This window comes from Terrapene carolina, unplaced genomic scaffold (genome assembly GCF_002925995.2).
Source record: "Terrapene carolina triunguis isolate 2854851 unplaced genomic scaffold, T_m_triunguis-2.0 Scaffold231, whole genome shotgun sequence".
NCBI classification, from domain to species: domain Eukaryota; kingdom Metazoa; phylum Chordata; order Testudines; family Emydidae; genus Terrapene; species Terrapene triunguis.
In genome coordinates, this window is record NW_020664582.1 from 8,407,120 (window position 1) to 8,433,353 (window position 26,234).

The 26,234-nt window shown below is 45.6% G+C and overlaps 1 protein-coding gene and 1 long non-coding RNA gene across 3 annotated transcripts in view; one reads left to right on the plus strand and one right to left on the minus strand.

The window, feature by feature from the left end:
- The window catches only part of LRRC75A (leucine rich repeat containing 75A), a 179,048-nt gene that overhangs the window by 135,874 nt on the left and 16,940 nt on the right, over positions 1–26,234 (plus strand). The gene's annotated exons all lie outside the window — the stretch shown is intronic.
- The window catches only part of LOC113407600, a 65,173-nt gene continuing 58,760 nt past the window's right edge, over positions 19,822–26,234 (minus strand). For both annotated transcript variants that reach the window (XR_003370028.1, XR_003370029.1), the window contains 2 exons: positions 24,187–24,573; positions 19,822–20,726 (listed from right to left, as the gene is read on the minus strand). This is a non-coding gene — a long non-coding RNA (uncharacterized LOC113407600). The remainder of the gene's footprint in view (positions 20,727–24,186; positions 24,574–26,234) is intronic.

Sequence of the window (26,234 nt, forward strand, 5' to 3'; positions counted from 1 at the left end):
CGCCCCGAACTCCCCTGCCCTCTATCCAACCCCCCCACTACCTGCTCCACTTACCACGCTGCCTGGCGCACCGGTGGCTGGCAGTGCTACAGCTGCATCGCCCAGAGCACCAGGACAGGCAGCTGCGCCGCCCGGCTGGAGCCAGCCACGCCACCGCGCAGCACAGAGACCGGGTCAGGCTGCGGCTCTGCAGCTGCGCTGCCCCAGGAGCTCGCAGTCCTGCCACCCAGAGCATTGCGCTGGCGGCGGAGGGGGAACAGCAGGGGAGGGGCCAGGGGCTAGCCTCCCAGGCCAGGAGTTCGGGCTGGGCAGGAGGGTCCCGCGGGCCAGATGTGGGCCACGGGCCGTAGTTTGCCCACCTCTGCTTTAAAGGTTGGCTTTGGGTCATTCAGCCTGCAAGCTGTTTAACCCTTTCTGGCCATGTATTATACTTTGTATAAGATTCGTTGCAATTACATAACAGTGGTAGCAATAATGATTTGCATGGTTATAATTTAATTGGCCATCACAGCATATTAATAAGAACATTAATTATGCATGGTCCTTATTTTGTCGGGCGATAAGATGATGGAGCCGCAGACCCAGCCGAGCCCCTGCATTATGTGTGTGGTGATGTCTACTTGTATATACTACAGTCTGCTCTGGCCTCACTTTTAAACCTGACCTGACCTGGACACAAGCCCACCTGACCCAAACTGAGCCTGAGGGGGTTGAGTTGTTTTCCAGCCTGACCTGACCCCAGTCCTTCTGCCTGGACCCATGTCAGGATCACTGCTGCCTCCTGCATGCTCCGCTCCTGCCAGCCGCCGCCCCCTGCTGCGCTGTGTGGACGCTGCGGAGCGAGAGGTGCTGCCACTCCTGGGCACACTCCCTCTGCAGCACACACTGCCCAGTGGGGTGGCGGCGGCTGCCAGGAGCAGGGCACCGAGCCCCCTCTGTGCCAATCCCACTGGTGGGAGAGGAGAGCCCACCCGGCCCAAAAGAATCGGGTGATTTTTCTGACGCAACCTGAACCTGACATTGTAGTTGGGTCCCATCAGGTTGCAGGGCTCTAGTATATATTGTGTGTCTCTTCTAAACCCTAACCCTTCTGGGAGCTTTCTGTGTTTCTCCCTCACTCTATGAGCATATAGGTGGCTCTGTCTAGGCAGCCATGAATTTTTTTTATTATTATTTTTTTTAATTAATGGAGATATCCATCTCCTAGAACTGGAAGGGACCTTGAAAGGTCATCGAGTCCAGCCCCCTGCCTTCACTAGCAGGACCAAATACTGATTTTGCCCCAGATCCCTAAGTGGCTCCCTCAAGGATTGAACTCACAACCCTGGGTTTAACAGGCCAATGCTCAAACCACTGAGCTATCCCTCCCCCGTTAACATAGATGGCTGTCTCCTCCTTTGTGGCAGGTATAACTTCCTAAACACATTCCTATCCCACTTCTGACACCATGGACTGGATCCTCAGTAAATGGGACTTCAAGAGAGCTATGCCCATCTGAGGATATCTCTGTGTGTACATGTGTGTACAGTGTATGTATAATATACAGTACACATCATACTACTGGCATAGTACGTCTTACACAAAGTCAACAGTTTCTTGGTATTTGTATTAGATTTTGTCTGATGTGTAGCCGTCAGCCAAAACATATAAAAATGGAATCTTTTCCGTCTTTTGGCAGAAATGTTTGGAAACTATTTTGCAACACTAACTAGCACCACATGGAGGGAACCACCTTCCAGAAAAGCTGCGATCTGTTGTTCGGTATGGCTCATTTCCACATGTGATATACTGCACGCTGTGAAATGCCGCAGTTTACCAACAGACACACATGCCTGCTAGATATGGTGGTTGATGGCACATGCTGAAGATCCTTCGGAGGAACTGGAGGCCTGGTAGAGCAGCTGTCTGACATCATCAGTGATTTATTATTGTTGAACACTAAGAAAAATGTTAGACAAAACCTGTGAAATCCACAGAGATCCATTACTGCCTTTACAGACTGCCAGGTCAGTGGTTTGCAACCTTTTTTCAGTTGCGGCCCCTATAAAATTTCAAATGGAGGTGCAGACCTCTTTGGAAACCTTAGACGTGGTTTGGGGACCCCCAGGGGTCCGTGGACCACAGGTTGAAAACCACTGCATTAGAGTATTGCACAGTAATGGCCCAAAGCACATCAGCTAACAATAGTGAATCTGCAGTGTTGCCGTATTTCTTCTAATAAGGGTGGGCATCTGGTCTGGTAAATACAAACCTACCTGCCTCAATTCCAGCCTGTGGTCTCAGCACTAAAGGCTGGTTCCTAACCATTCAGCATAAGGGGTGAAATCTTAGCCCATTTAAGGTAATGGGAATTTTATCATTGACTTCAGGGGAGCCAGGATTTCAATGAAAGTCTTAGAGAGCCCAACTCTACCCTCGCTTACTTCCATAGGAGCTATACTTAGGTAAACGGCATTAATGGGATCTGTACCCATGCAACTGAAGGCAGAATAGAGTCCTTATTTTTTCCCTTCTAGAGATAACCTGTGTACTGGGCCGAATCCTGTTCTGGCCTACACCTGGGCAACCCTACTGAAACCAGTACGACTGCATGGGTGTCCCTGTGGGCAGAACTTGACCTGTTGGGTTTGCACCGTGGAGATTCCATTGTTACATAGACTGTGCGTCAGGCCCATGTGTCTGGAATTACCCCAAGCAGCATCTGCTCCCTCTGTGGTGCCAGAAGACTGACATTAAATACAGGACTGGCAGCAACATTTACATTTGTCTGGTGTGGGGATAATTTTGCAGCACAGGCTGTGCCATTTCCTTCTGCTGCCCAGAAACCTGGCTGATGATGATGGCAGATGAGGAGCTCAGGTCTGTGACAGCTGAGCTGCAATTAACGCTTCCTTTGGCCGGGCAACTTTTAACGTTACTTTACTTTTCTAGAAAAGAGAGATCTGTTGTTAAGTTTAGCACCTGACAACCTGTCATAGGCTTGAGCAGAAGTATTCTGTGGCTATAAAAGAGGGTTGTTTTTTTTAAGATCATGCAGAAAGTAGGTATTTCACAGCTCTCACATGTCTTGAGGTAACGTGGACTGGTAATGTGGTAAGAGAACGTGGCTGTAATGCAGCGTGATCTGTCAGGGGAACATGTGATTTTAGGCACCTTGCCAGAGGGGACAGTAGTTTCTCTTTGCACCTGTTCACCTAATGTTTTAACTGCTCTTAAGGGGCTAAAGATATGAAACAAATTATAGTGGATACCAGCAAATAGTTGTTGCCTTCCCTATGTTGCTGTGAATTTGCAAACTGGGGAGTAGGAACAACAATGGCAGTACATATCCCTAAAAGTGTACTTCTTGTCACCTTTATCCCCTTAAACCCGGTCTCATTAAGTCTGTCAGGAGTAGCTCTGGTGTGGTCCTGTTGACGCCAGATGTCTTTGTGCCTTACTATAAGCAGGATGGAGACAAACGTTCTTTGACTGCTGGCTGTTCCGTCCCCAGCGACGCTCTGTACAATTCTTGTTTTGGAGTACCGACCGTCTCGCGGACTTACAGTATTTCAGAGACTTTGGGAAGTGGGGTTATCCCATTGTTGGAACTGCTTCCTTCGCTGCCGCTATTCTGTATGGCTTCATAACCCAACCAGGGCTGGACTGTTACATCAAAGTCTTCTTGAGAAACCCATTTTCCAAAACTGCTGAACCATGCTAATTTTTTTGATTTTTTGTAACGTACTTTGACAGCAGACAGAATTTTTTGACTAGTCCACTTAGTTTTACATGTTGGTTTTCAGCTCAGTTACAACAGAGCTAGAAAAAAGCAACAAAGAGTCCTGTGGCACCTTATAGACCAGGGGTAGGCAACCTATGGCACGCGTGCCGAAGGTGGCACGTGAGCTGATTTTCAGTGGCATTCTCACTGCCCGGGTCCTGGCCACCGGTCCGGGGGACTCTGCATTTTAATTTAATTTTAAATGAAGCTTCTTAAACATTTTAAAAACCTTATTTACTTTCCATACAACAATAGTTTAGTTCTATATTATAGACTTAGAAAAAGAGACCTTCTAAAAACGTTAAAATGTATGACTGGCACGCAAAACCTTACATTACAGTGAATAAATGAAGACTCGGCACACCACTTCTGAAAGGTTGCCAACCCCTGTTATATCTGCCCAGCGTTCCGTGACCATATAACAGACGTATTGGAGCATAAGCTTTCGTGGGTGAATACCCACTTTGTCAGACGTATGTGGTGGAAATTTCCAGAGGCAGGTATAAATATGCAGGCCTAGAGGCAATTCTGTGCCTAGAGTTTCTTGCAAGTCTAGATAATGTTGTAGTATTATGGTCCCCTCTAACATGGCTCAGCGACTTGGAGTACTGGATGAACACCTTGGGTAACAGTATACAAGGAGCATTCACAGAACATCCAAACTCTACGATTCCCTGTGACTCTGGGACTCAATCTGTAGTACTATAATCAACTAGTGTGTTTGCATACCACAATCCTTTGCACTGAGCTGGACCTGTTCAAAGGCATGCCATAAGACCCATAATACATACAGCTCTTTTAGATGAAGTGTTAAGGCCTGTTCTTTTGGAGAAGGGTTGTCTGAGTCTTATAGATCTGAGAGGCAGTAGTGTTTAGCATAGGGACAATTGTGAAGTTCTCAGTGGCTACAGATTGGTTAGCTTTTTAATAACCCTGGAAGTACCCTATATTTTTGCAATTAAAGACGAACCACATATTGTAGCACAAATCAAAGGTATCCTTTTTCAAAGATGTCTTTTACTGCTTTTTAAACACATGCAGTTTGTATTGCAATGTCTGTTCTGCCCAGCGTTCCGTGACCATATAAAGGATTTAATGAAAACACTCTCGTTCCTTCTGTGAGAACAGGCCGTGATGTTACAGAAGGAAGGGACAGCGAGTCATCAATCATGAGTTAGAAACACCATGTGCAGGAGAGAGAACTTCATCCAGCAGGAGAAAAATATATATCCACTGACAAAATAAAGTTCTAGGCCATTTGGAAGCAAATTTTAATAGTATACAGTGCCACAAAATGGCTTTTAGTTATTTAATGCTCTTCTTTATAGGTTAATATGTTATAAATATCAGTGTATTAAATTGTCCGTATCTTACATTTCATCTATGGAACAGCAGGTTTGTGTCAAATGGAGAGGGAATGAATGTCTGATTGTGTAACAGGGATGTGCCACTAGGTTCTGTAGTGGATCCAACCTTCCCCTAAGTTCAGGGATGTTCAGATCCATGGTTTTGGCTTGAGTCCATGCTTTGGATGTTAAAAAGAAGCAAAGAACTCATAAAGTAACATCCTCACTTCTGCTCTGTTTATGAATGTACAGCAGGGCCGCCCAGAGGATTCCGGGGGCCTGGGGTCTTCGGCTGCGGGTCCCGGGGCGGAAGGACCCCCCGCCACGGGTCTTTGGGGCACTTCGGCGGCGGGTCCCGAAGCGGAGGGACCCCCCCGCCGCCAAAATGCCGCCGAAGACCTGGAGCGGATGAAGCTCCGGGGGCCCGGGCCCTGCGAGAGTTTTCCGGGGCTCCCGGAGCGAGTGAAGGACCCCGCTCCAGGGGTCCCGAAAAACTCTCGTGGGGGCCCCTGCGGGGCCCAGGGCAAATTGCCCCACTTGCCCCCCCCTCTGGGCGGCCCTGATGTACAGCAGAACTAGCTTAGAAGGGATTCTGAATCAGTAGGTAGAATAGAAGTCTCCGATTTCAGAGCATTGCAAAGTACTGACTGTTGTTCCACTCAGAGTGAAGTTATTCTGTAGAAAAACATGTCAAGAGAGTTTGTCTATATTTCTTTGTTCTGTTTTATAGGCTCTAATCTGCAGCAGTCAGCTGTAATCTAGAACATTTGATTAAGGGAATTATTTTAACTCTCTGTTACATTGGAGATTTTTTTCACCCACAGTTAGAAAAGACCCAAGCAAGAAAATATCAAGGAACACGGATTAAATATATAACACTAAACCAACAGAGTCAAAATCTGCTCTCTATTACACCAGAGCTTCCACGCTGAAATCAATGCCATGAGTAACGGAGAGCCGAATTTGTCCTATAGTATTCAAAATCTCCCGGCACTTTATTTTCATCTCTGTGATTGCTAGGAAATTATCCTGGATCGCTCTGAGCCATTATTCACAAACTCTATCCCTCTCCTCCTTCCTTAATAGAAAATTAATCAACCAACAGGAAATAAGTGCTGAAGAGCTTCAAGTGGGTTAGAGCAGAATAATGTATTGAGAAGTTCAAGATGTTCGCTCTTGCTTCATCTTTCCATACCTTCAGCCTATGGCACAGGCCAAGTAAGCAGCCCTTTTGAGGTATCCCATCTAAGGCGGGACCAGAAGGGTACTCAGATTGCCAAGGGTACTCATCAGTGCTCCCACACAGTGGACTTTCTGCTCACGTTGACCTTTCTCTGGAAGGGTTTGTCTGTTTCTGCCGAGTCATGTGTAGCCTTTGGTTTTCAGATATGCCTGAGGTGCTTAGGTGCAAAGGGTTCAGTGCCTTTGAGGACTGCAGGAGACTGAGCAGAGACAGGGACCTCCTGCTGGAAGAAGAATCAGTTGGATGGCTTGCTAAGGTGGCCAGTGAGTAGATGATGGGATGTGGGTTATCCAATCCCATGAGTACCTGGAGGGTCAATGCTCTGCTGACAAAGGGGCTCTGCCGTTCTCTGATGGAGCAGACCGCGCAGTACTTGCACCTCCTGTAAAGCTGGCCCTGGGAAGAAAAGTGCTGTAGCAATCGTCCTGTTTGCTTGGATGCTGGTGGATTCACTCAAAGAGGCAGGGATACTGGAAAGACCTTCAGTGCAATGCAAACAGAAAGAAACGCAGGCAAATTAAATGCCGTTTGTAGAGCTAAAGGTTTCATTTGTGTAAGTCCAGAGTGAGTGAGTGTTTATGGGGGCTGTCGTTTAAGAACTATTTCAGCTTGATGCTGGTTGTGGCAGATAAAGCAGTTGGCACTGTGCCTATTCATCGCTGACAGTCAGGGAAGATTTGAGCTCTCTTGTGCCTGCTAGAGTGTGAGCTGTCAGCTTCACTTTCCCTGATTCGCTAGTTACCCTGGGCTTTTCCCACCCTGCTCCGACTGACAGGGTCACCTCATGCACTCTGAAGAGCAGCCAAACTGGGATGATAAATAGCCTGCAAAAAGCACCCATTTTGTTGTTCATTTCCACTGAAAAGTTATCTAGTCCATCGCACTGGAATGTTTGGGGCCTGGGATGAAAACAAATTACTCCTGCAGGTGATTAAACGGTAATTTAATGTCTCTGAGGAAGCTCACACTGTGAATATTCCTCAGTTCTCTAACTTAACCCTGAAGACCGAGCACACTGCTTTGGCATTCCCTTCAAAGGTCACATTGTTCTGCCCATGCAGACTCCGGAAGACTCATGAGACCCTCTCAAGAGGCTTATGCTTAATTTGGTAATATGATGTGACAGGATCCACCAGGAAAGCAAAAGCTACGAATGCAAGTCCCCCTAGTAGTTCCCAGGGAAGGCTTATTAGGGTCTTGTACTTGCCCAGTAGAGTTGAAGTGTCCATTAGATCGCTAGGTAGTGGCAAGCTTCATTCTTCCGGTTGAAATCAGATGTTACATTAGTAGCTCTTACCCAACCTTCAGTGTGCCAGACTGACACAGCAGCCACCGGTGAGGGGGAATCAGGAAAGAGAGAGATTCCCTAGTTGAGAAGTAACTGAACTTAGAGTCCAGGAACAGACCATTTGGAGATGGGAGGTGGATTTCACTGACTGCCCACTGGGATGTAATGTCTGTGTGAGTGAGTGAGTGAGATTGCCCTCAAGTGCCTGGGTCATACAGGATATGGGACCTATTACTAGGTGCAGCTAAGACCGTTTTCTTTTCGCTCCCGGGGTAGTAGCTGTGTTGTGGTGCTGAAGAAAAAGGGTTCTAGTTCTGGCTTCCCCAAATTAAGTCTGGGTGTTAGTATCATAAGTGTGTGTGTGGTTTGCAATCTCTGGATTCTTTGCACCAGCCTCTACAAATCACTGTATTAAATCCTATATCTGGAGAGAGAACATTGTAATTGACAGACGTGGCATTCAAGGTCAGGCTGGGGTATTAGAGATGCACAGCATGGCTTCCTACAGCAGTATAAGGTTGTGCGGTCCATGGTCAACAAAACCACTCCTTCGATTTCTCAAACAATAAATAAATCTTACAATGTCACTCACTGTCTGTTGTTAGCAACAAGTTTAATGTTAGAGCGAGGGAGCCCCAGAAAGATGAAAAAGATTGGGGATTATCGATTGCGTGTTACTCATAGGATCTAATGACCACTTGTTTGACTGTGACTGAATATGGAACAGTTGATGTTTGGAATGATCAGATTTATGATGGGCCAAAGTACAGAACAATCTTTGGTTAAACCAGGCTAAAGCTGACTAGCCTGTGGAGCCGAGACACCCTAGTCTGAAATTTGATGGATGCGGAAGGGATTAAACAGAGAGAAGATATTACAGGCAGATACAACTGTGCTCCCTGTACATGCAACATAATCCAGACCATGCTGGTGCTTCGGAGAGAGTGGCAGAGGCCTCCTCATAATCATAGAACACAGATATTAATATTTAATTTCTGTAGTACCCAAGGGCCCCAGTTGGGGTCAGTGCCCCTTTGTGCCAGGTGTTATACAAACAGTCCTGTTCTGAGGAATTCTCAGTCTAACATAATCCAGTGTCCTGCATAACTAATAACAGGACATGATGTTTCCGAGGAAGGCAATCTCTTCCATTGTAGTGCACAGCGTATCTTTATTTGAAATGATTTTCGTGTCTGGTATATATGGAGTAGGACTCAGGTTTATAAGATGCTACATGTGTGTACAGACTCTTAAGGCTGTAGAAAAGATATGGTAGTGAATGTGAATTATGTGATTTTTCGCAATGGAAGCGTGTCTCAAAAATGCGTGTCAGAATGTGGCAGTTTGTGTGGCCTCGCAAGTAAAGACTCCATTTTAGGATTCCCGTCTCTGCGTGAGTAGGGATTAGGACAAATAGAAGCCAGAGATCTGATCTACTCCAGCCTATTTATGTGCACAGACGCTGTCCCACCCACCCCCACTCCCTCGCTCTCGCTCTTTTTTTCCCACCTCTGCTCCCTTGGAGTTCCTTTGATCGTGAAAAACATTTGGGCCTACGAGGTGCTTTGTCAGGTTTCACTGTATACGCTATGAAAGCTGGTGCTGTTCGTACACATTCAAAGAGCCCCGCACATAGGTGCTGAAGAGTAGGGTGTCGTCCCTGGGGAAGATTAAATTGTATCACTAAGTCATCCCTTAAACACCCTTACCCTGTTTGTTACCTTCCACAAATAGGTTGGACGGCTCTTGATTTTGAAGGAACTACCTTTAGAAAAACAACGAGGAGTCCGGTGGCACCTTAAAGGCTAACTGATTTATTTACCCACGAAAGCTTATGCTCAAATAAATCTGTTAGTCTTTAAGGTGCCACCGTATGACGGTGTACCCCATAAGGCTTTATGAAATATGCTTATGAATGTAGCTTATGAATGTATATATGACATAACTAGAATATTTTTATGCTACATATGCCATGTGACATATCTATGTAAGGGTTATGATCTACTGAATACATTTCTTCTATTTGTATGCATGTATCATTTTTGTACTTGAAGTTAGGAATATTGGCTGTCTACTTGCTCGATAGCTTTGGTAAAGCATTTGGCCAGCAGATTAAGTGCCCAATTAAGAACCATTTAAGCCAACAAAAAAACTTGGAAATGCCAATCCACATCGGAGATTTCCCAGGAATGTGGCTTGGCTGGTAAGAAACTCAGTCATGCATGGACATGTGACTTGCCCGTGTGACTTCAAAACTTCATCTTGGAGCTGGAAGTTGGGCATCTGAGTGTTAAAGATAGGAACACTTCTGTAAGCTGTTTTCAGGTTAAGTCTGCAGCTTTGGGGCACGTGGTTCAGACCCTGGGTCTGTTTTGGAGCAGATGGAAGTGTCTGGCTCAGCAAGACAGGGTGCTGACGTCCTAAGCTGGCAGGACAGGAAAGCAGGAGCAGAAGTAGTCTTGGCACATCAGGTGGCAGCTCCCAAGAGGGTTTCTGTGATCCAACCTGTCACACACCGGACTCCTCGTTTTTGTGGATACAAACTAACACGGCTACCCCTCTGATACTTGGTACCTTTAGAAATGCAGTAATTGTTTTTCTCCCCCAATTGAATCTTCTATTGACAGGCTGTGATTTTTTGCTCTGTGGCTGAGCAAATGAACTTACAGCTAGAGAGTATCCTGTCAGGAAAAACCCTCTGCCCCGGCATGCATGGGACTAGTTGACCTACAGTAACAGGGTTTTTCCTCTTGAACTCTCGTGTTTCTCTGAGCTTGTCAACTCCATTGAGACAGCACTGAGGGATAGCTCAGTGGTTTGAGCATTAGCCTGCTAAACCCACGGTTATGAATTCAATCCTTGAGGGGGCCACTTAGGGATCTGGGGCAAAATCAGTACTTGGTCCTGCTAATGAAGGCAGGCGGCTGAACTCGATGTCCTTTCAAGGTTCCTTCTAGTTCTAGGAGATAGGATATCTCCATTAATTTATTTATTTAAAAGCCTCTGGAAATCAGCCATTGCTGGCTTCTCACATACTCAGCTTTTAGTCTATAGATGAAACTTTTTAGGTTGAAAATCTTGGTTTAAAACCCCCGAGTTCTTCTCTCCTCAGAACTGAAAAGAACATCTGAGCCTCGGCACCTGAAACGCAGACTTCATCTCACTCTGCATGCTGCTTAGGTGATAATTGGCTCCTGAAGGGAATTGGAACTGGGAGCTCAGTGCACCCAGGAAAGACTAATAGAGGCAAACTGGAGGTTAAGTTTGAACAAGACAAAGAGGCAAATTACCAGCCGCTGTATTGAAAATTCATCTTAACCCTGCACTGGCTTCACACTGAAGATTGTTCTGTGGTCTCAGAAATATCCTGTCCAGTCCAACCCCTAATTAGAATAGGCCTTTGACTGCAGGTCACAGGAGGGCGTTTTGTTTTTTTTAATAATCTTTCACTTACTTCCTGCCATTTCTGGAGGGGGTGGGAATTAGAATGGCTTTTGACACATTTGTAGGTGATTAATTAAATCCATCCCTGCAACGTGGGTTGCACAGTGGGAAACCAGCTAGCAGAAATAATTCTTATTAACTGAAGAATCACTTGGTGAAATTGATTCTTTTTTTCTAGCCCTGAAATTTCTTCAACTGACCCACGTTAATTTGTACTATGAAAACAATTCCTACTTTTTTCTAACAATGAGGTGCAACGCACTGTGGGACTAACAGTGACTCTTCCTGAGAAACGACGGTCACTGGTAGATGATCATAGTCATTCTGCCAACTTGAGAGAAATGAGTCTCTCCCCTTCAGCGGGCAGCCAGCCTAAAGTGTCTGTCTCACAAGAGGCCTCTGGCTACATTTCCCAATTAGTAGAACCAAACTTTATGATGGACGTTTGATAGACTCATATTGATACCCTCCCACACAGGGCCTCATTCTTAGTGGCAAAGCAATGCATATGTTTATACTGCCATCGGAGGTGGGACTGTCGCCCAGTTACGTACCTGGGCTAGCTTTACCCATGCTGGCATGACTAAAAACAGCAGCGTAGATGCACCAGCATGAACTTCTGTGCAATCTGTACGTGCGTGCTGGTGACCCAGGGTCTGTACTCACGTTGCTAGTCTATGCCCTCGCCAGCTACATGGCTATTTTTAACCATGCTGGCGTGGGTCTGTCTACCCAAGCTGCGGTCACACCTGGGATTGGAGGGTGGCATAGTTTGAGTGTTCCTTTACAGGGTCCAGTCCCTCCAACTCAGGCTTGGCCCTGAAATCTATTTCTTGTGTTACTTCATTCAGATGTTCATCTTGCTGCAGGAAATGTATTTCCACCTCCCGTCCCTCACTGTTTCTCATTCATTCCCCCCCCCCCCCTTCCCTTTTGAATGTTTGTTTGGGGATGGGTCCCAACCAGTTCTCCGCATGTGAACAGCCCCAAACTTGGCTGCTTGTCCCTGTCAACTACAACAGAACAAATTAAAGCCCCAGGCCACTCTTTTGAATAGTGACTAATGATTCTGAACGCCTCAATTGTGGAGTCCCCAGCTGGAGAGAATTTAACGGCCCTGGCTGTGAGCAGGTGGCTGCTTAGCGAAAATCAACCCCTTTAAGGTGTCTGAAGCTGGGGCACTTCAAAACTGAGGCACCCAGAGAACTCTTGACAATCTTGACCCCAGACTCAAATGAATCCCCAAGTTCTGGAGAGGGTCTGATCAGGTCCATCTCCCGTCTGTGTGGGGTGTGGTGCTCATGAAAATGGAACCATGCTGTGTCAATAGGGCTAGCATGGGAGAAGGCAATAGGACTTGGGTTCGTTCAGCTGATTGTGAGAGAAGTGAAACCCAAATACAAGTAGGACTTTAGCCTGCATGAAATAAGAAAGTGATAACACCGTGAGCTCAGCATAATGCTGGCTGGCAGCATTCAAGCTTTCCACAAGCAACCTGGCAACTGTTAATGGGTTTTAATCCTGACGTGCAATATTCTGCTTTTCCAGTCCTGCGTCTCTCTTGACCGGAGATTACCATTCATTCTGAACCAGTATCAGGGGGTAGCTGTGTTAGTCTGTATCCACAAAAACAATGAGGAGTCCGGTGGCACCTTAAAGACTAACAGATTTATTTGGGCATAAGCTTTCGTGGGTAAAAAACCCACTTCTTCAGATGCATGGAGTGAAAATGACAAATGCAGGCATTGTTATACATGAAGAGAAGGGAGTTACCTTAAAGTGGAGAACCAGTGTTGACAGGGCCAATTCAATCATGTATAATAATGCCTGCATCTGTCATTTTCACTCCATGCATCTGAAGAAGTGGGTTTTTTACCCACAAAAGCTTATGCCCAAATAAATCTGTTAGTCTGTAAGGTGCCACCGGACTCCTCGTTATTCTGAACCAGGCCATGCTGTGGTCTAGGAATGTGTCCACTAGGGATCAAACGCATTCCAATTTCGACCCAGGCTCAGATTTGAAGGGGCTTCTTCAGACATAAAGGCTGAGTTAGTTAACAATTCTCTCCCTGCTGGGCTAGGCAAACAGGTTCAGATAAGTAGGAGCCAACTCGTATCCCCTTGACTATAATTCAAACCAGGCTAGAAACCTTGTACTAAAGTCACTCCAAACAGCAGAGGTGTATAGAATACAGCAGAAAATTATCCCAACTTCTTTAGACCTAAAGAAGGGTCAGTTTGCATTTTTAGTAAAGAACAGCCAAACGCTGCAAGATTCAGATCCAGATTTTCAAAGCCACCAAACATTGGACAAATCCGGATCCAGGGTTTTGGCTCTTCCCACTAGAGAGGGGCATTTGGAAAAAGTGGAACTGGATCCCTGCACCTCCCAGAGGTCCGGGTGTTCAGATGCAGGATATTGGTTTCGTCGTCTCTCTAGTCTTATGTACAGGGCAGTGTTATCACATAGTTTCACCCTTCTCCACTAACGAGTAGATTTTATTCCTGCCAGCCAACAAGGCCATTGTTGCTTGAAGGATTTCTAACATTTCCTTGGGAGGAAGCCATCCTCGTGTGCCCACGATTCCTTTCTCAAATGTCAGCAGTTGCACTGCTGCCAGGGGTAGGGGAGGAGGATTATTCACTAGCAGCTTCTTGGCTAAGTGTGGGAGATTCCAATCATGACACCAGCCCAGCCGCCTGCCAGCTGCCGAGAAACCTTCGGCGCTTTTACAAATAGGACAGCACTTCTGGAAAGACATCCCGGTTCCTTCGTGGAATAAATGTGTCGTCCTGAAGCTGAGCGATCCCTGGACTTGTTAAAGCTTGTTCCCCCGACAGAGGCTTGTCACCTTAGAGGGATTTTTGTGCTGTCCCCTATCGTATCACATCCTCCTGTAAAATCCGCCCCCCCCAACCCCCCGATCAAAGGCTTACGCACAGCCTCATTATACACAAAAGCTGAATCGAGTGACGGAAACTCCAGGCAAAATCCTAGGGATTGGGGAGCTGGAGGGGGAAGAGTTCACTTCTTTTTAAGATCAGCTTCAGAACCAATCATTTTGAGATGACCCTGATAAGGCCTTGCTTTGTCTGAAATGGTGGGACTTTATTTTGGGATTGAGATGATATGGAAATCAAGGAGTGTAAACATCTGGACAGGGTTTTCAATCCAGTGAGGTTTTCAAGGCTACTCTGTCAGGGGAGGCAGGAATGTCACAAGCGATGAGCGGCAGACAAGCTCGGAGCGTTCACTTTAAACGACCACAGGGTGGGTCACTGCTATGCCAAGATTACTTCTTTCCACCTTGGCCTCAAGTTTCTTCTCTAACCGTCCATCGGTTTTGGTACGTTTGGGGAGAGCTAGACTCTGTGTTGAAATCTCCTTGACACAGTGCTGGGGAACGCTGGTAGACGAGTGAGTTTTATTTGCACAAGCTTCTCCTTGCTGCCCACTCTGAGGACCTTTAATGTTTTGATTTTGAGGTATGGAAATGGGGGGGCTGCATTTCACGGATCAGCTTTTCCCAGGGACAGTGGTTGTTGTTAATAATAAATTACTTTGTGGACAGAGAGCATGCTGGTCAAATGCGAGGCTTGTTCTTCACTCCCCTGCGACAGCCAGAGTTTGGACTTGGCTGCAGGGAGCCATGCAGATAAACGACACCCCCCCCCATTTGGAATGGAAACATTCACTAAGAGGTGCTGAGCAAACCGTGCTGTCTGGATCTGGGGCAAAGCCCTGTCCTGTCCTGTCCGAACAGCAAGACATTAGGAGTCTCTCTCTTTACCCCTCACGCCATTCCCACTCCCCCATCTCTCTCCACTGCAGTGTTCCCAGGGTCATAAAAAGCAATCGGGGAGGTTGTGAGGCAGTGGAAATTTTATTACCGTCTAAATGTCACTCACCCGCTCCTTGCACACCCTTTACCCTTCAAGGTCAAGTATTCTCTGCCAAAACACTTATATAGGCCTATCATTGATGCACTTTTTTTTTACTCTTTTATAGTAAATATAAAGGGAGATTCATGAAAATATTTTGCGTCTGATGAGGGGTCACCATCCTGACAAGGCTGGGAAGATTAAGCTGCAGCTCCAGAGAGAAATTTTAGGAATTCTCCTACTGCTGGCTTAGGTGCCTAAATACCTTTACAAATCTAGCTCTAACTCCTGCTTGTTTGCAACATACTAGATACAGTTTGACCCAATCTAGTATGCAATGCCTAAGGGAGTAAGGTGCATGAATTCCTTTAAAAATCTGGCTCTTAGTGCCTGTAGAACTCAAAAAAATCCCTATTGGTTTCTGTTCCATTCCATAGGGCAAAGCACTTGTGAGAAACTCGCCTATGAAAAAACTGTCGGCTGAAGCTGCTCCTACAAAGCTGGCTTCTGTATCTTATTTTTATAGCTGTTTCCTCAGGACGCTCAGAGTGGATACACCCAATACTCCAAAGGCTACCGGTGCTCATGTATCTTGGGTTTGTGTGGAGTGTGTACAGCTGGAGGGAGCTAAGGAGCATCACGTGACAATCTAACTTGAGGGACTCTGTTTGAAATGGCAGCAGGTTCTTCTCTGGTCAGGGCCGTAGCAACAAAGAAGGTGGCCCCCTCCGAACGGTGGCCCCCTCCGAACATATGTCCAGGCGGGGCCCCTTACAATGCAGAAACTGGAATGCGGTATTTATTTTGCCACTTTTAGGGGCCCCCTTCCTTGCGGGGCCCCCTCCGGTCGGAGGGTGCTTGCTATGCCTCTGTCTCTGGTGATCCGTATCCAGATTAAATATCTCACTAGGCTTCATGACCTATTTCGATTAGTTGGACCCTATCCCTGTGGTAGGAAGAGTTGGGGCTGGAGGGTGCTGGCATTTTGTTTTCCAGCCAAAGACTGAGATAGGCAAAGCCCTGAAATAAAACAGGACGACATCGGATCTGGCTCCATAACCTGACCCTCTAGAAAATGTATTCCCAAGCTACCTAGAGCATTGGAAAGCAATGCTGACTGCTGTGTGTCATCCTCTGGCTTTCGTTGGAACGGAGGGAACGGGACAGCTGCCTGCTTAAACTTTCCCAAACATGATCTCTGTGCCAATAAAATAAACAGTTTAGAGGAAGCAAAACCCTGGGCACATGCTTTGGCAGCCGATTCCTCTTTAATTGCAGGAAGAACATTGGGGATTTTTTCCCCCCTTCCTTGGGCTGGTTTCTGAGGAGAAAACTGAGCTGAAGGATCAGAGTTGAAGTTTCCTTCCCTCTCCCCTTCCATCTGTGTTTTTCTTTTCATTTGCATTCAAGGAATGTAGCTTACTTAAAGCCCCAGGAGGCACAAATAATGTCTGCAGCTAAGAACCCTGCGGCTTGCCTTAGAGATTTTGACAGCAAACTGTTAAGTTTTAGAGTTATTCTCTGCACCCTTTTTCTGGAGGTCTGTGTTATTTAATAGTGCTAATTACTGAGGCAAAGAGCCACCATCCATTGAAATCAGCTGGGAGGCTTTCTGTTGACTTAAATGGGCATTGGAACAGGCCCTAATGCTGGGCCAATCCAGGTTCCAAGCCATTCTTAAGACTGTCAGGCTCCCCCGCTCCCTTCCCCCACATCAGATTTCCTAGAGTCCTGTGGTTGGCTGGAGTTACTCCCCTGATTGCTTGCAGGCTGTGGGGATGGGTTTAATAGTTAAACCACCTCTCCTCTGCAAATTGCAATGAAATTTCCTATCCTTAATTACTTCAAAATGCTTGTAAAGTGGGTATAAGCCCCACTGTACAGTTGGGTAAACCAAGGCACGGAAGGGAAGAGTATGCCTATGCTGCAGAGGAATACATGCGGTGCCAAGTCCCAGAGCCCAGGTCAATTGACTGGGGCTCATGGTGCTTGGTCTGCCAGGCTAAATATAGCAAAGTAGGCAAGGGTCTTGGAGCCTGGGCTCTAGCCCAAGTGGGAACACCTACACTGCTATTTTTAGCCTTGCAGCCTGAGCCCCAGTGAGCTAACCCAGGCTCCGAGACTGCGGATTTTTCTTTGCCATGTTGACATACACTAAAGTGACTTGTGCAAGTCGCTAGCAGTTTCACTCGTTTAATTGCTGGCAAGTCTCCTGGGTTTTCCAAGAGCACCTGCTTGTTTAGACCATGCTTATAGTTTGATCCGATCTAGTATGCAGGGCCATCCGCTTCTTCTCTTAGGGCTCAGCGTGGGGCGGTCCCCATCGCCGTCCTACTGCAACTACCACTAATAGTTAGGAAGAAACTTTCCCTGTGATCAGGTTAGTCTGTAATCACCTACTGCAGGGTTTCTTGCACCTTATTCTAAGGCAGCTGGCACCAGCCCCTCTCAGAAACAGGATACTGGATTAGATGGACCCAGCTGCGCTTACTCGGTACTTTCTTAGTGCTTTAGTATGTCAGCATATAGTGTTGCACTAACCGATTAGATTGATTTAAACATTCATTATAACTAATGTCTTTCTCAAACTGGAGCAGAATAGTCAGCGTTTCTTTTCTCTTTTTAGCAGCTGCAAGGAGGGTGTAACAAGACCCAGGGACACTTTTAAATGATACCACAAACCTTCAAGGCTGAGTCAAGGAAATTCCCCTGTTTTTGAACTACAGATGCTCCCCAGGTAACGCAAACCCGGACTTAACGGAAAAAGTTCCGTGAGCTTTTTTTCCCCCTTCTGTAATTGTCGGGTATACGTTCCCCACTTACGCAAAATTCGACTTCCGCAAGGCGTTCCAGAACGGGGAGCATCTGTAGTGGTTTGGGAGCTAATCGCCCATGATGCCAATAGACAATGTAATATATTTAAAAAAAAAAACCTTTGGACCCCAAAAAGCAGTGCTGAGATTGTCATCATTTGCTGAGTATTTATGGCCAAGAGCAATGCTGCCTGGACTTTATTCCCTTAACATGCAGCCCACTCAGGCTGTAGCCATCATAGGCGTGCTGAGGGCCTGTTTATTGTCTGTCATCAGGCGTATTTGGCTGTTGTATTTTGCATTTTTCAATTCTCCAGAATCATTTTCTATTAACACTTCCACTCCTGCAGGCCCCATGGCTTTTTCTATCCTCATCTGTTCCGTTCCCTTGCCCCTTACTGCAATCTGTCCCACTCATCCCCTTGTCCTTCCCATCTTCCCACCCCTGCAACATCTTCCACCCACAAACTATTTTTTCAGTGAATATGATTTTTAACATGCTGGTAGCAAACCACTATATTTTTTGTAAGCATGTTCCAGTGAATTTTCTTATCTTATTATGGGCCTTGTTTCATTCTTTGGGCCAGCAGGGTTGTGCTGATAAGACCTGATTCACCTGTCTTTTCCTACCACCGCATTTACGCAGGGAGTTGAAGGAAGAGTGAGGTTCTGGAACAACCTCCCAGTAGGAGTTGGGGGGGGGGGGGCAAACAACCTAATTAGTTTTAAGATTGATAAGTTTGAGTGGGATTGGATGAAGAGGTTGGCTGTGGGATGGCGGTCTGGGCTTGGCTGGTGAATTCTTTTTCCTCCCTCCTGTTCATTCTTTCGGTTTCGTGGGCTCTTGCAATTACTTGATTAGCATCTGCAGGTCCTGCAGCAGTTCCATTTTCTTTAAAATGTGAAAAATGCATAGTAATTGAAAGACCAAAGACATTCACGCTAATAGAGGTGTATTTACAGGGGACGGGTAGGGAGAATATGCTTTAATCTGCCTTCCCGCAACCAAAAGGACTGTTAGCATAGATTCCAAAGCCAGAAGGGACCATTGGGATCATTTAGTCTGACCTCCTGTATAACACAGCCCAGAGATCTTTTCCAAAATAAAAACATCTAACTTTGATTTAAAAATGGTCAGTGATGGAGAATTCACGCAACCCTTGGTAAATTGTTCCAACAATTAATTACCCTCACAAATGTATACTTTCTCTCCAGTCTGCATTTGTCTAGCTTCTACTTCCAGCATTGGGTCATGTTATAACTCTCTCTGCTAGCCTGACGAACCCATTATTTAAATATTTGTCCACATCTACATACTTCTAGAGTAAGCACTATAAGGCAGGTTTTCTTATCCTCTAATCATTCTTGTGGCTCTTCACTGAACCCTCTCCTCCAGTTTATCAACATCCTTCTTGAATTGTGGAATATGGGACACAGTGTTCCAGCAGCGGTCGCCTCCGTCCCAAATACAGAGGTAAAATAACCTCTCTCCTCCTACTCGAGATTCCCGTTTATGCAGCCTAGCATTGCCTTAGCTCTTTTGGCCACAGCGTTACACTGGGGGCACCTGTTCAGCTGGGTATCCACCACAACCCCCAAATCTTTTCCAGAGTCACTGCCTCCCAGGACAGAGTCCCCCATTCTGTAAGTGTGGCCAACATTCAGCCATTCTTAATGTGCATAGTTTGCTTGCGCTCACTTTACCAAGTGATCCAAATCGCTCTGAATCCATGACCTGTGCTCTTCATTTTTTACCCCTCCCCAGTTTTTGCATCATCTGCAAAACGATCAGTGATGAGTTTGTTTTTCTTCCAGGTCATATATAATACTTTTTATCAACTGTAGGGCCGTGACCTGATCCCTGCTGAACCCAACTGGAAATATACCTACTTACCGACCATTCCCCATTTACAATTACATATTGAGACCTATCGGTTAACTAGTTTTTAATCCATTTAATGTGTGCCATGTTCACTTTATATAGTTCTCGTTTTTTTAATCAAACAGTTATGGGGTACCAAGTCAAAAGCCTTACAGAAGTCTATTATGTCAGCACTTTTACCTTTAATAACCAAACTTGTAATCTCATTAAAAAAAAGACATTAGCTTGACAGGATCTATTTTCCACAAATCCATGTTGATTTGAAATAATTACACTACCCTCCTTTAACTCTTTCTTAATTGGAGTCCCGTATCAGCTGCTCCATTATGTTGGAATCCAGGATCTTCCCTGGTGCTCCAAGATGCATTAAAAATCAACATTAATGGTCCAGTCAGTTCCTCATCCAGCTCTTTTAGAACTCTTGGATGCAAGTTATCTGGACCTGCTGATTTTAAAATGTCTGTGGAATGGAAAGAATATTATCATCATCATCTGATGAAACGATATCATCTGTTTTTCCCCAAGTACAGAACAGAAATATTTGTTGAACACTGCCTTGTTATTGATAATTCTAGCATGTGAATTAGAATTTGAAAGCCAGGTTATGGCAGATACTAACAATGTGTCACTTTCGTTCATCCAGTCCATGATTATCTGGAATTGGAAGAAAAGGAGACAAAACATTGAAAGTATGGCAGGCACATGGATCCTTGAAGTATGTAGGCTAGTAGCATCTTGTGTTGAAGATGAGTCTTAGGGATCTGAGCACTCTTTGAAGAGAGGGAAGCTTTAAGGATGTCTACTGTGAATGCTAGGTTCTTGGGGAGAGACTCCTATTGCCGTTTCCTTCCCTGACAATATGGACTTGAGTAAGGGTGGATGATGCCAAAGAAATTTGGTTTTAGGTTTTGCTGAACTTGCAGGTCGCAACCCTGAACATGGCCTCTGGAGAGGAGACCTGGGTGCATGCCTCTTCTTGGCCGGCAGCAAGGAAATGGCTGGTTCCATCCTCTATACCAGGTTGGCACATGAGGAGATTCTTAGTTGACTGCCAGCATCCATGACCTGCAGACAAATCAAGAGGAGGATGGATGTGCTTGCTAACAGTCTCCAAGTGCAGGGCACAACTGACTGCACAGAAACGACCATCCCCTCCCCTCCCCCTCCCCCAACCTCAGTCCTTCTGTACATACACTAACTCTTACACCACACTCTTTCTAGGAGCCACTTTCTCACTGAGATGCCTCCTGTGAAGACGGCTGGCTCTGTCTTCCTCTGATTTAGACAGTAAAGTGGGTTAACAATGGGGGGAGCATTTCTAAACTTCATAAAGTGGAAACTACAAACCTTAGCAGAATTGCAAAGGTGCTTGGAACACGAGGAGACCAAAAATAATTAATCCCCACGGGTATATTCCCTTTTACCAGTAAAACCTTAGGAATGTGTGTGTATTGGGAAGCTCAAAGCACTTATAGGTATGTATCTAAACCCCATCTTTGCCAAAGGCTCTCTGAAGAAAGGGGAGAGATCTTTCCAGGCTGTTCATATCTAAAGACTTGGTTTTTACAAAGGCTTAAATGTACACTGGTTAATAATCCCCTAAAGCATTCGGTGGCAGTAAACAAGGAGCTAAACCAGCCCTTTGAATACTCACAATGGAATACAAATTCCAGAGCACAGAATAAAGTTGAAATGTTTCACTCTAGAACCAAATGTCCCCAGAGTTCAGGGGTGAGCTGCAGTTCTGGCTCAGGACCATTTCTATTGGATTCCTAAGTGATGTCTGGATTTAAACATCCAGAATGTGGTGGCTTTTTCTTAATTGTACCAGATTCAGCACCAAGCAAAATTTGAGCCCCTTGAAAAATCAAGTTTTGAACTTACAAAGGAAAATACAGCCCCTTCCCTGTTGCTTGAACTACAAACATGCTTGTGGCAGGGGCAGACTCTCTCTGCTGCCAGCACTTTGAACAAGAAGCAGCTGCAAAAAATATCCCCCTACGCCTGGGAGAAACCCTTTATACCAAGGTGTGTGTCTCAATCATACAGTGAGGAAGGAAGCAGTAGTGCTTGACAAACTCAGTACCTAGGAACTGCCACATGGAGTCAGACCAGGAGACCCTCTCATCTAGGAGCCTGTCCAATACAGGGTTTCTTGCATATTGTAAAACAACAATGAGGTTTCTCCCTAGCCCTAAGCAGATAGAAGGGATATAAATCCTCAGCTTTTAGGGCATAAGTCCAGCCTCTTACTTTTTTTATGCTAATATCACGGTTGATCTCATCAGCCACAGAAATGCTTCATCCTTTTTTGGTTCTCCCAGAGCTCATGGCCCCAACTATATCTTGTGACTGTCTGGTTAATTGAAGCTTGTGTAAAAAAACATCTTGTGTTGTCTTTCAATATCATTGGGTGTCCCTTAGTTCATGTCTTAGGAGGGAGAATATGGGAGCAGCCTACTCACCTTTGCTCTACTGTTCCTTATTTTTACATACTGCTATTTAACTCAGAGGAGGAAACAATAGAGGTAAGTTTTGGCCTGATTCCTTCCTCTAGGCCAGGGGTCGGCAACCTTTCAGAAGTGCTGTGCCGAGTCTTCATTTATTCACTCTAATTTAAGGTTTTGAGTGCCAGTCATACATTTTAATGTTTTTAGAATGTCTCTTTCTAGAAGTCTATAATATCTAACTAAACTATTGTTGTATGTAAAGTAAATAAGGTTTTTAAAATGTTTAAGAAGCTTCATTTAAAATTAATTTAAAATGCAGAGCCCCCTGGACCAGTGGTCAGGACCCGGGCAGTGTGAGTGCCACTGAAAATCAGCTCGCGTGCCGCCTTCGGCATGTGTGCCATAGGTTGCCTACCCCTGCTCTAGGCTGTTGAGTTGAACTGTGTTTGTGGTTACTCTTAAAACAACAGTAAATACACTTGTTGTAAATGTTTATAATCCTCCTCCCACTTCCAGAGTGTCAATTCTAGTATAGCAGCATGTGACTTCCCTCATTTGGCTCAAGAGTGAAGACCTTGCAGAGGTGATCTGAGAAGAGCCTCCTGCTGCTAAGGACAGTAAATGTCCGAGTGCCAATTCTTTTTTTGCATTCATTGGTTTCTAGGTCATTCTCAATGCCCAGTGTTAATGCTGGTACCTTCACCTTCCAGTGGATTCCCAGACGGGCATTTTGGTCAGTAAATACCCACTTTCCTCCCTAAAAGACCAGTGCAAGAATCCAACCCTTGCTTTTGGATGCCCTCCTAAAAACACCACCATTTGTACAATAAGCTTCTATTAGGCTGTTGAAACAACTTGCTGTTATAAGTATTTGGGACCAAAATTAAAAGTGCTAAATCCCTCAAGCAGGGAAGCCTCTCCTGTGTTGGTAACTCGTGAGCTTGTGCAGTTCTGTCAGGGGCTTTATGGGATGCCACTAACGAGAAAGATCTGCCTCCCCTTCATTGCATCAGCTGTTCAGCTACCCTCCAAAAAAAGGTTCAATAGGGCAATGTTAGTTTAAAGAATCTGACATCATCAACCTCTCTATGCTGTGCTGCAGAGAAATGCCCTGAATTAAAGCCAAAAGGGACTTCCTTGTTCAGTTTCCTTGGAGCTTAGATACCAATATTTTTATGGCACTTAAGCAGATCACAAAATGTTCTTCCGTGGATTCTGTCAAAATCACCCTTCTGTTTCACACTGTGCAGCCTCAAACACCAGCAGTGCTGAAGAAATTAACAAGGGTTTTACATTTACGCGCAATTCTATAGCTACACCTTGTGAATGTGTATTTCAAATCATGGGGCCACTGCCGCCCCTCTGCACTTGGCAGAGGCCTGTCTACCCCTGTGGAAGAGGCCTCTAGAATGTAATAATGAGGGAACCAAGAGGAGACTACAGACATTCTCTGCTAAATATTATAGACTTTTTGTGTAATAAAATATTTCTGTAGATTTTTAGGAACATCCTATAAAATGCTATAGCAGAAATATAGTTCTATATTCAGTTCTCCTGGATGGTTACTTACTTACTTACTTACACACACACACACACACACACACAATTTTCATTACATTCTACAGGACTTTTCCAGATGGGCAGGTTCTGAGAGAAGGAGGCTGCAGCACACGGAGATATCCAATAACACAAGAACTTGGATCAGTCTGCCCCTGTGACTTGGGAGATGTGATTTCTATATAATACAATTCTCAAGGGCAAAAAACCTATTCCTAAAATATAAATCACTGCTGCCCTCAAGGGAGGAGGAAAATCCTCCAGGGAAGAGAGCAGGGCAGTTTCTCTTCTCTCTCCTTTGATATTTTCTTTGCAGAAACCATACCTGCTCTCGAAGTAAAAATGACTGGTCCGAGGTGACTGCCTCAAGCAGAGTCTATACTGCTGCTAAGAGGATGCCATGAGGTTACCCTCTGCCACCCCATTTCCCTTTGCTAGGGTCCCGCCTTTTGCTAGGTCAGAGTCAAAGTCACAGGCCGCTCCCCCTTCAAGGCCTTACCTGAGCTCACTCTACTTACCTCTCACTTCCTCCCAGTCGTTCCTGTTAACTGTCCCCGTCAGGCCTCTGCAAGTCTCTGAACTTCCGACGAAATCAACTGGAGTTGAAGGTGTCTAGGACTTCATGAAACTGGGCCCATAGTTTCCTTGTCCCACTTTAAGCATCGCATCGGGTTGAACACTCCTGCTCTACAGTTGGCACAGGCTCCCATATTCTGCTCTCCGAACGCTCTCCGTCTCCCACTTTAAATCCTTGTTTAAATCCACTTTTGTGCTTCAATACCATCTGCCTGGCTTTCTTTTCCCCCGTGGACATGATATTTCCTAAGGAGAGTCCTTCTGTTGTCCATCATTCCTCAACAATTTTCTCGGCTCCTAAAGTGCTCCATCCTGCTACTTTGTAACACCTGTAAAGCAATAAGAATGTCCTGGATGAAAGCTGCCGCTGAAGAGAGCGCCCTCTCCGAGGTAGGTATTACAGGACAGTTCAGATTTTACAAAGGTCTTGGAGAGGACACTAGAAACCACTGTAAAATTAGAGCGTTGTGGAAATAGGAAGTTAAGCCCTGCAGAATTTAGACGCTCCGCAGGAGCTTACCTGCAGAGAAGCTAATAGTCTAGCTTCATGCCGTAGACTGAGCCATTTTGGATAAAATAGGAGTTTACCTGCACCCCCATTTGTAAAGATTGCTAAAATGAGCCGACGGAGGTTAAGTCCCTCATCCACAGTGCACCTGATGTGCTCACCAAGTAGAAAAGCACAGGAATGCGCTGTATCAAATACAAGGTGACCCTGTATAGAGACTGCTAGACCAAGAGTGCACAGTTCTGTAAGATTACCTACAACCATGGTCTGGCCTCGTTACAGTAAATCACTGAACAGGCTGTTGACCGCAACTGTCCGAAGTGCTATTTCACAGAACTGTAGGACCTTGGCTTTCAACCTGTGGTCTGCAGATCCCTGGTGGGGGGGTGGATAGGGGAGGCGCAGACTAGGTCTAAGATCTCCGAAGAGGTCTGCATCTCCATTCAAAATTGGTTAGGGGTCCGCACATGAAAAGAAGTTGAAAACCACTGGTGTGGGACAGTTGGTGCGGGAGAGGTGGCTTCCATTGGAAGTTTCCAACATCCTATAGACACACAGTTAACTAGTAACCCCCTCCCTTGCACAGGAAAAACAGGCAATCACAGAGATGTAGGGCTGGAGGGGACCTCGAGGTCACATCTGCGCCATACTGAGGCAGGATTAAGTACACTTAGATCATCCCTGCCAGCTGTTTGTCTAACCCGTTCTTAAAAACCTCCAATGACTGGGATTCTACAACCTCCCTAGGTAACCTGTTCCAGTGCTTACCTAAACTACCTTACAGTTAGAAAGCTTTTCCTAACATGGCAGGTGATTATCATTTATGAGAGCGCACTGGTTTGTCAGCAGCAGCCTACTGAGTTCTCTCCACTTTAACAGTTTCATTCCCAAGCCTTGCTGAATAATTAATAGTAGCAAGTGCCCCATCAAATTCACATCTGTCTTTCTGCCCATGTAGGAGTTAAATTTGATTAGAGTGTGGCACTTGTTAAATGACTGTGAACATAAGACTGACCGTACTGGGTCAGACCAAAGGTCCATCCAGCCCAGTATCCTGTCTACCAACAGTGGCCAATGCCAGGTGCCCCAGAGGGAGTGAACCTAACAGGTAATGATCAAGTGATCTCTCTCTCCTGCCATCCATCTCCACCCTCTCACAAACAGAGGCTAGGGACACCATTCCTTGCCCATCCTGGCTAATAGCCATTAATGGACTTCACCTCCATGAATTTATCTAGTTCTCTTTTAAACCCTGTTATAGTCCTAGCCTTCACAACCTCCTCAGGCAAGGAGTTCCACAGGTTGACTGTGCGCTATGTGAAGAACTTCCTTTTATTTGTTTTAAACCTGCTGCCCATTAATTTCATTTGGTGGCCCCTAGTTCTTATATTATGGGAACAAGTAAATAACTTTTCCTTATTCGCTTTCTCCACACCACTCATGATTTTATATACCTCTATCATATCCCCTCTTAGTCTCTTT